The 15,487-nt window shown below is 44.2% G+C and overlaps 1 pseudogene; it reads right to left on the bottom strand.

Annotated features, from left to right (window-relative positions):
* Positions 1-11,678: 11,678 nt before the first annotated feature.
* LOC139226058 (U2 spliceosomal RNA) lies at positions 11,679-11,918 on the bottom strand (annotated as a pseudogene).
* Positions 11,919-15,487: the final 3,569 nt, after the last annotated feature.

Genomic DNA, 15,487 nt, shown 5'->3' with positions numbered 1-15,487 from the left:
CCCATATGGCTGCCACCTGATGCGCAGGTTAGCCTCACACCGCACCAACACCATAAATCATCCCTACAATGACCAAGCCATTCCTTTCACGCTCATCACCACTGCGGAGGTTACCTTTATGTCTCATCATTTACTGCAACTCACTAAGCCATTTCCAAAGGTTCACACAAATCTGTCCAAGATCAGAAAGTGTTGAAGATGAAAGTTTTTATGTTTGACCCCACATTAACAGAAACTTTACATAAACATTGCATAAAATACCCAAATGGCTTGTGTGTTGTTAGTTGGTATGATTGCATTAGGACGAGGGTGAGGGTGGCTAGTGAGATGGGGATGTGATAATGTAGAGAAAGAGGGATGGGCGGAGGTGCAAGGTTTGTTGGCGTAAGGATGTGGAGGAGTAGGGTAGGGAAGCCAGAGTAATGGTGATGTGATGAGTGGCACAGCAGGATGAAGTTGAGTGTGGCTTTGTGCTAACTTTGCCTGATCTAAAGAGATCATTAAAACGTTTGCGGCAGTGCACCCAGGTCCTCCTGATCACATTCCTGCTTGCGACCTCCTGTGCAATCTACAGGCTGTCTTCGTCTCCTGGGAGGTCTCTTCTGCCCACTGGAAGGGAAGAGGACCTCCCTGCGTGCTCTGACTCTCTCCATAAGCATATGGAGGGAGCCATCGGAGAACCCAGGTGCAGCCCTCTGCCTCTGTGCAGTGATTGTCAGTATTTGCAGCACTCCAACGCTCCATCTCATTGGGCCGGGTATCGCTCTGGCCGGGCTTAATAGGCCCATTAAGGTAATAAAAACAGAAAATGCTGGAAATACTCAGCAGGTCAGGCAGCTACTATGAAGAGAGAAACAGAGTTAACGTTGTCCACATTTACATGAATTTTTAAAATAATTGTTCCAGAATTATATGTTTTGAATTTTGATGACATTTATAAACTTTGTCACCTGTGGCTCGGTCTGTAGCACCCTCGTCTCAGAAAGTTGTGGGTTCAAGTCCCACTCAAGAGACGTGAGCACAAAAATCTAGGCTACCACTCCAGTGTAGTACTGAGGGAGTGCTGCTCTGTCAGAGGTGCTGTCTTTCGGATGAGATGTTAAACCGGGGTCCCGTCGAATCTGAAGTGGGCGTAAAAGAGCCCATGGCACTATTTTGAAGGGAAGTAGGGCAGTTCTCCCCGGTTTCTGGCCAATATTTCTCCCTCAATCAACATGACTTAAAACAGATTATCTGGTCATTATCACAGTGCAAATTGACTGCCACATTTCCTACATCATCATCATAGGCAGTCCCTCGGAATCAAGGAGGACTTGCTTCCACTCCCAAAGTGAGTTCTTTGATAGCTGAACAGTCCGATACGAGAGGCACAGACCCTGTTCCAGGTGGGACAGACATTCATCGGGGGAAGGGGTCGGTCAGGCTGGTTTGCTGCACACTCCTTCCGCTGCCTGCGCCTGGCCTCTTCATGCTCCTTGCATCGAGCCTCAAAGAGCTCAACTCCCTCCCGGATGCATTTTCTCCACCTCAGGCGTTCTGCAGTCAGGGTCTCCCAGGTGTCAGTGGTGATGTCGCACTTTACCAGGAAGGCTTTGAGGGTGTCCTTATAACGTTTCCGCTGTCCTCCTTTGGCTCTTTTAACATGAAGGAGCTCCGCATAAAGCATTTTCTTAGGGAGTCTCGTATCTGGCATGCGTACTAGATGGCCTGCCCAGCGAAGCTGATCGAGTGTGGTCAGTGCTTCAATACTGAGGATGTTAGCCTGGTCGAGGACACTGATGTTGGTGCGCCTGTCCTCCCGGGAGATTTGCAGGATCTTGCGGAGACATCGTTGATGATATATCTCCAGCGACTTGAGGTGCCTTCTGTACATCGTCCATGCCGCAGACCCATACAAGAGGGCGGGTATTACTACAGCCCTGTAGACCATGAATTTGGTGGTAGATTTGAGGGCCTGTTCTTCAAACACTCTTTTCTGCAGGCGGCCGAAGGCTGCACTGGCACACCGGAGGCGATGCTGAATCACCGCATCAATGTCTGCCTTCGTTGATAAGAGGCTCCTGAGATATGGGAAATGGTCCACATTTCCTACGTTGCAACAATGACTACACTTTTTATAAAGAGTACTTTATTGGCTGTAAAGCGCTTTGGGCTGTGTGGTGGTCGTGAAAAGCTCTGTAGAAATGTAAGTCTTTTTTTTTTATTTTGTTCACACCTTTTGACTTTGTAAAGTCTTTTTGTTTCTATTCAATTTATTAATATGACTTTTACAACTCTTTCCATTTTTTTCTCCACATGTACCGCAACTATTTAAAGAGGAAGCCTGTGATAGAGAAACATGCCTTTTAAACTCTAGCCCAATTTTGTATACTTTATTGGTACAGAGGGAACAACAAAAAAGAAAGAGTCAGGAATCTGATCAGGAGGAACTTTTACCCACCCCAGAGTGTGTATAGGGAGAGGCTGTCTTTTGAGATGATAGAAATTTACAGCGCAGAAGGAGGCCATTTTGGCCCATCGTGTCTGCGCTGGCTGCAAAGAGCCGCACGGCCCACGGTCAGCAGCCCTGAAGGTTACATATAAACCTGTGAACAATGAACAATGGCGGAAAAGCAAAGCGCACCTGAGCTTTCCGATCTTCTCCTTGAATGCCTCCCACTGTTCCGACATTGATTTACCCACAAGTAGCTGTTTACAGTCCACTGTGGCCAAATCACTCCTTAACTTAGCAAAATTAGCTTTTCCCCAATTCAGGACTTTTATTCCAGGCCTATCCTTGTCCTTATCCATAACCAACTTGAATCTGACTGAATTATGGTCACTGGCACCCAAGTGCTCTCCCACTAATACCCTTCAACCTGCCCAGCTCCATCCCCAAAACTAAACCCAAAACTGCCCCCTCTCAAGTTGGGCTTGCTACATACTGACTAAAAAAGTTCTCTTGAATGCATTTCAAGAATTCAGCACCCTCTATACCTTTCACACTATATTTGTCCCAATCAATGTTTGGATAATTAAAATCCCCTACTACTATTACTATCCTATAGTTTTTAAACTTCACAGCAATTTGCCTACATATTTGCTCCTCTATCTCCCTCCCACTGTTTGGGGTTCTATAATACACGCCCAGTAGTGTGATTGTCCCTTTTTTATTTTTCAATTCGACCCATATGGCCTCATTTGAAGATTCCTCTAACATATCATCCCTCCTCACCGCTGTAATAGTTTATTTAATCAGTACCGTGACACCTCCTCCCCTTTTTTACCCCCTCTCTGTCTTTTCTAAAAATCCTGTAACCAGGATTTTCAGCCATGTTTCTGCAATGGCTATAATGTCATACTCGGAAGTAGCTACCTGTGCTCTTAGCTCATTTGCCTTATTCGCTATACTCCTTGCATTAAAGTATATACCATTTAGCACAGGAATACCTCCTTGATTACTACTTACTAAACCTTGTTTCCTCTGTCTTACAGATTCACTTTCTAGATTCTTGCTATCCAATTTCTGCTTTACTTACTTCCCTATTGAACTTGTTCTCAGGTTCCCATCCCCCTGCCAAGTTAGTTTAAACTCTCCCCAACAGCACTAGCAAAACACCCCACGAGGATATTGGCCCTGCGCTGTTGAGGTGCAACCCGTCCGGTTTGTACAGGTCCCATCTTCCCCAGAAGCAGTCCCAATTCCTCAAGAATTTAAAACACTCCCTCCTACACCAACTCTCCAGCCACGTGTTCATCCTCTCTATCCTTCTATTCTTGTATTCATTAACACGCGACACAGGTAGTAACCCGGAAATTACTACCTTTGAGGTCCTACCCTTTCATTTTCTTCCCAGCTCCCTGAATTCTGCCTGTAGGACCTCATCCCTCTTTTTACTTATGTCGTTGGTCCCAATATGGACCACGACCTCTAGCTGTTTACCCTCTCCCCCCAGAATTCCCTGCGTCCGCTCTGTGACATCCTTGACCCTGGCATCAGGGAGGCATCATACCATTCGGGAGTCACGTCTACGGCCGCAGAAATGCCTGTCTGTTCCCTTAACTATAGAATCCCCTATCACTCGAGCTCTTTTATTCTTCATCCCTCCCCCCTGTGCAGCTGAGCCACCGTGATTCCTTGAAATTGGCTCTGACTGCACTCCCCAGAGGCACCATCGTCTTCACCGATACTCCAAAGTGAATATCGGTTTAAAAGCGACATGGTCTCATGGGGGGACTCCTGCACTACCTGCCTAGCATTCTTATTTCATCTGGTGGTCACCCACTTCCCTTCTGCCTGCACGCTTTTAAGCTGCGGGGTGACCAACTCTTGAAACGTGCTATCCAGTAGCTCTCAGCCTTGCGGATGCACCGTATTGACTCCAGCCGCTGCTCAAGCTCCGAAACATGGAGCTCGAGTAGTTGAAGCTGGAGCACACATGGTTCTCTCGGCCGCGCGAAGCGTCCAGGACTTCCCACATGCCGCCTCTGCGATATTTTAAAGGAGAACCTTCAGACACATTCTAAGACCCACATTGCATTGTCAGAGGCCATGGAGGTAATCACAGTTCTGAACTTCTATGCATGCGGGTCATTTCAGTCAGGCACCGGTGACATTTCCAACATCACCCAGAGCGCTGCAAGGGTCTGCATTCAATAGGTCACAGATGCCATTTTCGGTAGAGCTTCTAACTTCATCGACTTAAACTTGTCCCCAGGGCAGCAAAGGGAGAGGTTCCTCACATTCTATTTGATTGCTGGCTTCCTCACAGTGATTGGGGCTGTTGATGGAACCTATAATCGCATTGGAAGCATCAATTACCAGTTAAATATATCAACAGGAAAGGATATAATTTCTTAAATGTAATGATTATCTGTGATGCCCAACTGCAGATCCTGAATGTGAATGCAGATCACTGTGGAAATGCGCATGACTCCTTTGTCCTCTGGCACTCAAACTTACATGACGCCCTCAGTACATTGTCTCTAGGATCTGGATGGATATTAAGTGACAAGAGCTACCCGCTGAACCTGTGACTAATGACACCATACCACAGGACCAATAATAAGGCACAGGAGAGATACAACTGTACACATGTATCCACATGGCAAGTGTGGAGAGGACAATCAAGGTGCTGAAATCACACTGCCAGGTCAGGGGGACTTTGCAGTACTCACTTGTGAAAGTGCTGACAATTGTGGTGGCCTGTTGCACTTTGCATAACTTTGCCCTACGGGAAGGAAGGACCCTTAACCTGGCAGATGAAATCCCTGTGGAAATGGATGACATGGAGGATCCCAACATGGATGTCGCTGTGCCCAGGCTTAGTGGGACACTTGAGGAAGCAACTTTTGCAAAAGGCAGAACAGCTAGAGAGCAGCTGGTGGCTATTACATTTTGACAGTGAAGGCACACAAAAGAACAGACAAGACTTTTATTGTTGCAGCAAATACTCTTTGCAAGACTTTTGAGATTGTTATTTGATGTTCTTGATGCAAGACTTTAAATACAAATTGTTAATGAACTATTTGCTAATTTGTAAACAGTTATATTGGTTGATAATAAAAACATTTTAAAGTGACTATAGACTATACATCCGAAACAAAGAGTAATTTTACAATCATTCACAAATATTAATTTCAATAAATAACACACCAACATTTCAAGAATATCAAACATCAAAAAAATGAGACATGGCCCCTCGCATCTGTACCTGAGGGTTGCTCTGACAAAAGGAGAGTCAAAGGAGGTGGACTCTGCAAAAGAAAAAAAAAGACTTGGATTTATAAGGCGCCTTTCATGATCACTGGACATCTCAAAGCACTTTACAGCCAATGAAGTACTTGGAGTGTAGTCACTGTTGTAATGTAGGAAATGCGGCAGCCAATTTGCGCACAAGCATGCTCTCACAATGTGACACTGACCAGATAATTTGTTTTTTTTGTCATGTTGATTGAGGGATAAATATTAGCTAGGATACTAGGGATCACTCCCCTGCTTTTTTCAAAATAGTGCCATGGGATCTTTTACGTCCACCTGAGAGCGCAGACGGGGCCTCGGTTTAACGTCTCATCTGAAAGACCGCACCTCCGACTGTGCAGCACTCCCTCAGTACTGCATTGGGAGTGTCAGCCTAGATTTTATTGTGTTCCAATCCCTGGAGTGGGACTTGAACCCACAATCTTCTGACTCAGAGGCAAGAGTGCTACCCACTGATCCACAGTTCACACTCCTGTGACAGGTGGCACCTTACTGTCTCCAGCGTCTTGCCCTTCCCCAAGACTTCTGATACCAAGGGCATAACCTCTGTGCTATCTCATGCTCTTCAGCAGTTGACTCATGGCTACTGAAAGGCAACATTTAGTTCATTCATTATCAGTGCAACTGCTGGCTGTGTATGCGCTGGGAGCAGGCAAGGGGGGTACTATGGATGTTAAATCTATGTTGTCTGCAACTGAAATAGTTGAAGGAGAGACTTGCTACACTGACTATTTGCCTGATGCATAACAGCCAACTGATCAGAAATGCTTTGTGTATAAATGACAAATTGATTAGTCATGATGTGTACTTCTGGCAAACTGATTACACAGATTGTTTCTGTGATCCTGTATCTTCTGCCTCATGGAGACAGGAGAGTCAAGTTTTTTCACACGCTGAGCGAGCATGGTTTACCTCAAGCCTTCAATCTCTTCCACCTCAGTGTCAAAATGAGACTGATGTGTTTTCGGTGTTACTGCAGGGCAAGTGGGAGAAGCAGTATCAGCTTGGCAGCCGGCTGTAGAACGACAGTCATCTGTGCCTCGCATGGAACCAGATAGGCGGTGATTTGCAGGTCATCGTGGTCAAGGTCCCACTACCATATCAGCACCCTGAAGGTGATACGTGGGGGCAGAAGTGACGACACCACTTCACATAGCCTCCCACCCAGAGTCAACACCTTCCCCTTCCACTGAATGCCACTCCATAATTTCCTCCTTCTCTGCCTCACTTACTGTCTGAACTTGCTCTGCAACCCCTTCCCCAATGTCCTCTCCAGGCCCCATTTGAACTTCTTCTGCAGCCACAGACTCACTGCACTCTTGCGCCCATGTGTGCAAAGACAGCTGTCCATCTGTCAGAAGGAAGCAACAAACATTTAGAATGGTGAAGTACATTCATCTGGCACATCACAGAAGTTCATATGCTGTGCATGCGCATTCATCATCTCTTTCTTCAGACCTTACAGCCAACCAACATATTTTGAACATACAGCTGGACAAAGCAATAATGCAACACTCCTCTTTCCTCACTCCAATGTCTGATTGGGCACCAGACACTAAACTGCCGCTGATGCCCTACACTTGAATGAGCCTTTCTTCCTGCTTAGTCAACTCCTTTAGAACGGCCATACCACCATCTGTTATGGCACACTCTCTGGCGTTATGTGCCATTTTACTCTGCAAAGACATGAAAATTGAATTTCAGATTTTGCTTCAATTTGGGTTAAAAGAAACAAAGTCTTGGATTTATAGAGACAAGTTGGGTGCTTTAGAGATAGGGTCATGTTCACTAATTGTAATTTCACACCTCAAATCTGTGGAGTACAGATAAAGCATCTTTACAAGCACTTAGTCATTCAGACGGTCTCCAAAATAATTGAGGTTTATGACTATTGACTTCCCAATGAACTCATACCACCCCACACAGAAACAAGCACATTTTAAATTTTGCATCAGTAATATTTTAGGAAATCTTACATTTAAAATTTATAATAACTGTACAAACCTTATCAGATCACATTAAATCATTGAGTTTTTGTGGCACTGTTCCACATTAAGTGGCATGGTGGAGTTTGCACTCATAGCCTGTGCAACCTCCTTCCATGCTGACATGCTTCCTTTATGTGGTGCTCTGGACATCTTGGCCCCAATGAGGCACTGACACTTCCACCTCACTGAAGTTGAGCCCTCTTCCTGTCCTCTATCTTTGCTGCTGCCATATTCTTTCTGTAAGTAAGTACACACCGTTAATTTTACTTTGCTCAGCTTTTTACAAACTGTTCATTTCACTTTGCCATTTAATTAAAAGATTTTAAATTATTTTAAAGTTTTTTAAAGTCTTCAAAAGTCTTTAGAAATCTTTTAAAAAGTTTTTATAAAATTTACACTGAACTTTGATTTAAGTTACAAAAGTAATTTCAATGGTACTCACCTCTGCAGACTGGGCATGGCTTATCCTTCTGTCAGTTTTGACAACGCCCCATGTGATCCCAGGTTTGCACACGCACTATAATGCGCTCCCGGGCTCCATGAGAGACTGCGCTGCATGGAACTCTGCACGCTATTTGGGGAAGTTATCGCCCTGGGACGCACAAAAGGTTAGTGCGGAATTTCTTTCGATGTGAGCAGCAAACACCTGGGCTTCGCCGCAAACCGCAAATTCCAGGCCGATGAGTAGAGTTAAGAAACAACAAAGGACTCTCATAGAAGTTGGCTACAGACCTGCTGATAGTAATAATATACTTGGGGGATGTGATATATATTCTTATGGCATCACTAACAAACACACTACACAAGATGGCTGTTAACACAGAAACCCGTCATCATCAGTCGTTGCATTACCACAGTAGTCCACTAAGGGGGGGGGTGCTATATAACAAAAGATATGGACTTATTTGCCAATATTTACAAATCAAACTTAACCACTAGTTTTCTGTTTCGAAGAGGATCCTGAACAGAACTTTCCAAACTTGTTGTAGTACAGACTCATGCTAGGCTGAGCCTCAGGAGAATATTTCTCCAAGGACAACCCTTGACCTACATTTGGACTCTCTATAACTTCAGACTGTTTGTCTGCCCGACTCGGACTTAAATTCTGACTTTCTCTTGGACTTGTTTCTATTACATCTGATGTAGGATTTTATCCTGATACTCTACTTCTAACAAGACTATTTGGCTCATCAGAAAAAAATCAAATTATTCCAACTTTCAACTCCTTCCACATCTGTAGGTGAAATATAATAATTGTGAACAAACCTAACTGTTCATGATCAAACATCTTGGCCAAATATGTGCAAGGGCCACATATCTTCACTATTCTTCCTGGTAACCACTTTAAGCATTTATGGTGATGGTTCTTCACTCTAACTATCTGATTCAATTTTACACTTCTCTCACTTACTCTCTCTCTATCATGACTCTCTTTCTGTCTTGATTGTGCCAAGTTTGGCTTCAACAACGAGAACCTCTGTGATTGTGGCTGTGGTTTGAGAAACAAAATCTACTGGTGTTCTACCAGTAGTTGTATGATAAGTAATCAGAAAATTTGCTAGCTTGTAGTGCAACGACAACCGTAATTTCTTTGGATTTGAATCCAACATTTGCTTGATGAGGGCACGTTTTACAATTTGTACTGTGCACTCTACTGCACCATTTGAAGCAGGGTGGTACAGTGGAACGTTGGTATGTTTCACATAGTTCATGAGCAGAAACAGTGCAAATTCTTCTGAACAAAATTGCAGCTCATTATCAGACACAACTTCTTCGGAGAGGCCATATGAAGAAAACAATCTTTGCAAATTGTCTAGTGTTTTACTTGTTATTTTCCACATCGGAAACACCTCTACCCACTTCGATTGACTATCAGTCACAATGAACAATTGTTGTCCTTCTAGATCAGCAAATCTCCATGTAACCTTTGCCACACGCGAGAAGGCCATTTCCACGGCTGTAATGGTACTGATGGTGGTTTCTTTCTCACCGATTGACATGTTGTACACTGACTAACAATGTACTCTATATCTTTATCTAAACCTGGCTACCATAAGTAACTGCACGCAAAACTCTGTCAAGCACATTCCCAAGTGCTGATTATGAAGATCTAACAATTTGGACCTGAACTTATTTGGAATTACCACTCTTGCACTCCACATGATAAAATCTTTATCCACTGAATTCATTCCAATGAAAGTATGGATGAATATCATTCTCTGATATCTGGTTTGGCCATCTATTTGCTATGTAATCATGCAACTTTGACATAACTGGGTCACATTTGGTTGCTCTAACAATCTCTTCAGCTGTGACCGTCAGTTCATCAATGTATGAAAAATAGAACACTTCTTTTGTATTGGGTGTAACTTGTGATGGGGATGGAAACCTGTACATAGCATCAGCATTGCCATCTGACTTAGGTACAACAACAATGGGTGTAGCCCAATTACTTAGATCTACCCGAGATATAATGTTCTCAGTTTCTAGTCTTTTGAGTTCTTGCTCAACTTTCTCCTTGAGGTCATATGCTTTGGGACGTGGCTTGCAGTAAACTGGTCTTGCATCCTTCAGCACTCACATGGCAGTCTTGGATTGGACTGCCTGTTTCACGCAACACCTTCGTATACTACTTGATGACATCATCTTTCGATGCAAATTTCATTTCCACACGAAAAATCTCTTTCCAATCCAGCTTCAGTGACCCCAAACAATTTCTACCCATCAAGGCTAGCTTGTCTCGTGCCATTACTATGAGAGGCAAGCTCTGAAACTGATCCTTGTAATTCACCGGTATGGTGATATGTCCTACAACAGGAATTTGCTCTCCGGAGTAGCCTCACAGCTCAATCTTCGATTTCTCCAGTCGAAAATCACTCTCGAGATATAGCGATTCCAGTACTACGCTCATGGATGCATCAGTATTGATTTCCATGGGTATCCTGGTTCCTGCAACATCTACTTGGATGACGATACTTCGCGAATCGCTGGTAGGTACCCTCCTGATGATGTGTATCTACAAAACCTCTTCGTCCTGTTGCTTCTCTTCAATGCTATGTAGTCTTTGGTGATTTCTGCTTTTAGCATTGAACATCAGTTTACTCTTCAGATGCCCAATTTTCTTGCAGAGGGATCTGCCTTCACATAGGGACAGCTTTGAGCAATGTGTTGTCCCAGGCACCGATAGCACGACTTCAATCCGCTGTTACCTTGGCCAGTTGCTGAGGCTTTGGGGCCCAACTGCCTTTTACTTTTAACCTGAAGCTGATTCACCTCGGTTGTCTGCTGACTGTAAATGGTGTGAAATTCTTGGGAGTATTGGTTGGCCATATCCATCGACATAACTGTCTGACAAGCTAAATCAAAAGTCAAATTAAGGGTTGTCAACAATTTTCTTCTGATTTCTTCATTTTTCATCCCACAAATACAGCAGTCATGCAATGCTCGGTCCTGAAAGTTTCTGAAACGACAGTGAATGGATGGCTTTTTTAAAGCTACAATGTACTCACTGATACCCTCATCATGTAATTGATTTTGTTTTCCAAAACAATAACTTTCAGCAATTTCCAAGGACTCAGGACTGTAGTGCTGTTCTTTCCGTCAGTGGCGTGTCCTTTGGATTGACGGAAGCAGCACATTTTTCAGGGTTTCATACACCTCGATGAAAAAAATAGCCCGTTTCCTTTCTAAAATCACCTTTCCTTTCTATGGTTTATCATCAGGGACTTCGATGGTACTATTCACGATGAAAAACATTTCTAACTGCTCCACATATGCTCCTAAAGTCTCTCGGTTGTGATGGAACTCACCCAAGCGCCTTATTTTTTTATTTATTTTTTTTTTAAATTCGTAGCCAATCTTTCCAATTCTTTGTCAAATCACAAACGCCAGAGGTCACCTTGCACACATCAAGGACCACTCTGCGCCAATGCTCTTAGCCAAAAGGCTAGAGCCACTGCACCGTTCCTGGAAGTACTGCAATACCAGGTTCGTGCCATGGAGGTGGATGGGTCAGGCCCCCCCACACACCTCCGTGGAGGTGGATGGGTCAAGCCACCCCACCCACCTCCTATTTCCAAAAAGCATAGGAGAACCACCTTCCTGATCCAGGGAGAACTACTTTGGGGTCATGGTTACTCCCCTGTCAGGTCAGTTACGCATGATCTTAGCCAAAAGGCCGAGAAAGGCACGACCATCTGGACTCTGGCAATATCAGTTCAGCCAAGTGTGCTTGAAATTTACTTTGTTTTGGAGAACAGTAAAAAAAATCCAAAGAACCTCTTAAAATCTCTGTCGGTTGGATGGATTATCAACCAACAAAAATTTCAGCTAGGGAATCCAGAAATCCTATCCTGGTCATCAATGTGATATATATTCTTTCGACATCACTAGCACACTGCACAAGATGGCTCTTAACACAGAAACCTGTCATCATGTGACCTTGCCACATGATCCTTTATTATTTTCATCAGTAGTTACATTACTACAGTAGTCCACTAGGTGGAGCAGTAGTCCATTAGGGAGAGCTCTATTACAGGGGAGGATGTAAAAATAGAGGTCAGGGAAGTATGTAGCAAAAACAATATGGTTATAATGGTAGATTTTCATTTTTTACATAGATTGGTAGAAGCAGATCTGCTCAAGTAGTAAAGGCAATAACTTTCTAGAATACATTCAGGACTGTTTTCTGGAACCATTTTATTTAGAATCAACAAGGGACCAAGCCACAGGTTTAGTAATGAGTAACAAATCAAAATTAGTTAACAATCTGACAATAAAGGGAAAATCCCGTAAATAGTGACCACAATATGATTGAATTTCATATTAGGTTTGAAGGAGAAAAGAGAGATTCTGAAACTTAAATTTAAAGTAATGCAAATTTCAAAGGAATGAGAGATGAATTGACCACAGTAAATGGGGCTGAATGCATAATGGGTAAATTTATAGACAAACAGTGGGACGTATTCAACAAACCAGTACATATCCATTAAAGGTAATGGCTCCATTTGTGTTGTTAAGCAAGTATGGTCAACAAATAAGATAAGAGACAGTATTAAGCTCAAAGAAAAGACTTACAGAAATGCAAGGAAAAGTGGAAATTCAAGACTAGAAGAGCTATAAAAAGCAACACAAGGATACAAAGAAAATAATGAGGTGCAAAAATAGAGCATGGAAAAAAAACTTGCAAGGGTTTTTAAAGCTAACAGCAAAAGTTTTCATAAATATATTAAAGAAAGAGACTGGGAAAGGGGAATGTGGCCCCATGAAAGATAGATGCAGGCGGGACCATAATGAATAAGAAAATGATAGACTACTTAATTTTATATTTAGCCAGAATTTTCTTTACCTGGGCAGGTCGGGTGCGGGCCTTTGGCGTGACTGGTCGGGATCCCGTTGTTCTTTTCATCGCGTTCCTCAGAGCTGCTTTCCCTTAATGGCACCTATTGAGTCAGGCCTGCGTGTTTCCCAGCCCTATTAAATGATGCGGCTCTGATGAGATTATCAATGACTCATTTCCAGCCGGCACTTTTAAAGGATCCTTGGCCACATTGCATTTTGCAGGAGTGTGAAGGATTTACATTTTAGCTTTTGGATCGTTTGGGTTTTTTGGGTTTTTCATTACAACAGTGACTACACTCCAAAAGTACTTCATTGGCTGTAAAGCGCTATATAAATGCAAGTCTTTTTTTTTTTGCTCAGCCTTTCACATGTGACTGCACAGAGGCAGAGGGCTGCACCCAGGTTCTCAGATGACTCCCTGCATATGCTTGTGGAAGAAGTGAGAGCACACAAGGAGGTCCTTTTCCTTTCTGAAAAGGTGCAAGAGACCTCCCCGGGAGTCTAAAAGAGCCTGGCTGTGGATAGCAGAGGAGGTAAACAGTAGGGATGCTGAGAGGAGGACCTGAGTGCAGTGCCAGAAGTATTTCAATTATCTCATTAGATCAAGAAAGGAGAGTGCAAATCTGCACTCAACTTCATCCTGCTGTATCTCTCATCACATCCGCATCACTGCCTTCCAAAGCATACTCCTGCACATTATTACTCACACCAACATACCCTGCACATCCATCCATCCCTCTCTATCCATCTACATAATCACATCCCCATCTGACTAACCACTCCTCTCACTCATCTTAATGCAATCATACCAACTAACATACAAGGAGGCCATTTGGCATTGGCATCACACTCCCCCAGTCACCCGCTACAGATGTTACCCATCCATTCCTTACACTCATTCCATCGCTCTCACTCAAACTTATCTTTTTTCCCTCCTTGCAGAAGAGAACCCACAATAATAGGGAGGAGGAGAGAACTGGAAGTGGGCCTCCATCATTGGCCACCTTAACTGCAGCAGAAGAGGTCACCCTGGATGTCTCAGGAGTTGCATAGCAACTGGCGGTGGGAGACTGAGTGAGGGGGACATCTCAGCAACTTGGTGACAGAATTACATCTCATACATTCAGGAGTCACTCATATGGGCACACATGTTCATCATGTGCATAATAGTATCAGTACCCATTCTTGATCTGATATTTCTAATTCATCTTTTTACTCTCCCACAAGTCCATCTAGAGCCGCCCCACCCCACCGCAATTCCACCTCACCACTGTCCAGGAGGAAGAGGAAGATGACTCCTCAGAAGAGCCGCCAGCCTCTGAGGGTGTACTGACACCAGACATAAGCACACCCAGCACCAGCACAAATACGCACACCTCGGTGGGTCCTACGCGAGATAGAGTAGTGCTGTCACCTGCTGTCTCACAACTCAAAAGTGAGCAAGAGCAGGAGGGTGCAGGATGCTCCCAGCCCTGCTCAGCTGCATGCAGAAACGGAACGTCAGGGGTCGTCCGGAAAGAGGGCAATCCAGAAAATGCAGGAATAAGTACAGGAGGCTCTGACAGGTTTAGTGACCTCGATGTCAGAAAATGTGCAGAGATTGGAGGCGTCCACCTTCAACATGAGCACCACCGTTTCGCAGGTGATGCCGACTGTCGACTCTAGCCGACAATCACGACATGCGGGACTTTTAAGCGCAGTCAAGTCCAAGCACTCAATGCCCTATTCTACTGAGGGCCAAGAACAGAGAGATGCTCATCAAGGACAGAGAGGCAGTCAATGCCCTCTGGAAGGAACACTTCAAAGGATCTTCTCAACCAAGACTCTGTCGTTGATGTGAGTGTCCTTGACTCCATCCGACAGCATGCTACCCATCACCACCTCGGCACAATCCCAGCCCGGCATGAGGTTGAAAAGGCCATCCGACAACTGAAAAACAACAAGGCCTCAGGAGCAAATGGAACCAGGGTGAAGTACTAAAGCATGGCAGAGAAGTACTCTTGGCACGAATCCATGACCTCATCTCTCTGATCTGGAAGAAGGAGAGCATACCAGGGGATTTCAGAGACACCGTAATCGTGACCATCTTCAAGAAAGGGGACAAGTCCAAATACGATAATTACAGAAGGGTTTCCCTGATGTCTGCCACAGGGAAAATCATCGCAAGAATCCTCCTCAATCGTCTCCTCCCAGTGGCTGAAGAGCTACTCCTAGAGTCGCAATGCAGATTCCGCCCACTAAGGAGCATAAAAGACATGATCTTCACTGCTCGACAAATCCAAGAAAAATGTAGGGAGCAGCATCAACATGGATTTCTTTGACCTCAGAAAGGCCTTCGACTCGGTCAACCACAAGGGATTATGGACTGTCCTTCTCAAATTCGTCTGTCCTCAAAAATTCGGCACCATCCTCCGCCTGC

The sequence above is a fragment of the Pristiophorus japonicus genome, chromosome 15 (assembly GCF_044704955.1).
Source record: "Pristiophorus japonicus isolate sPriJap1 chromosome 15, sPriJap1.hap1, whole genome shotgun sequence".
Lineage (NCBI taxonomy): Eukaryota > Metazoa > Chordata > Chondrichthyes > Pristiophoridae > Pristiophorus > Pristiophorus japonicus.
Note: the sequence above shows the minus strand (reverse complement) of the source record. Positions and strands in the feature narration are given on the sequence as shown.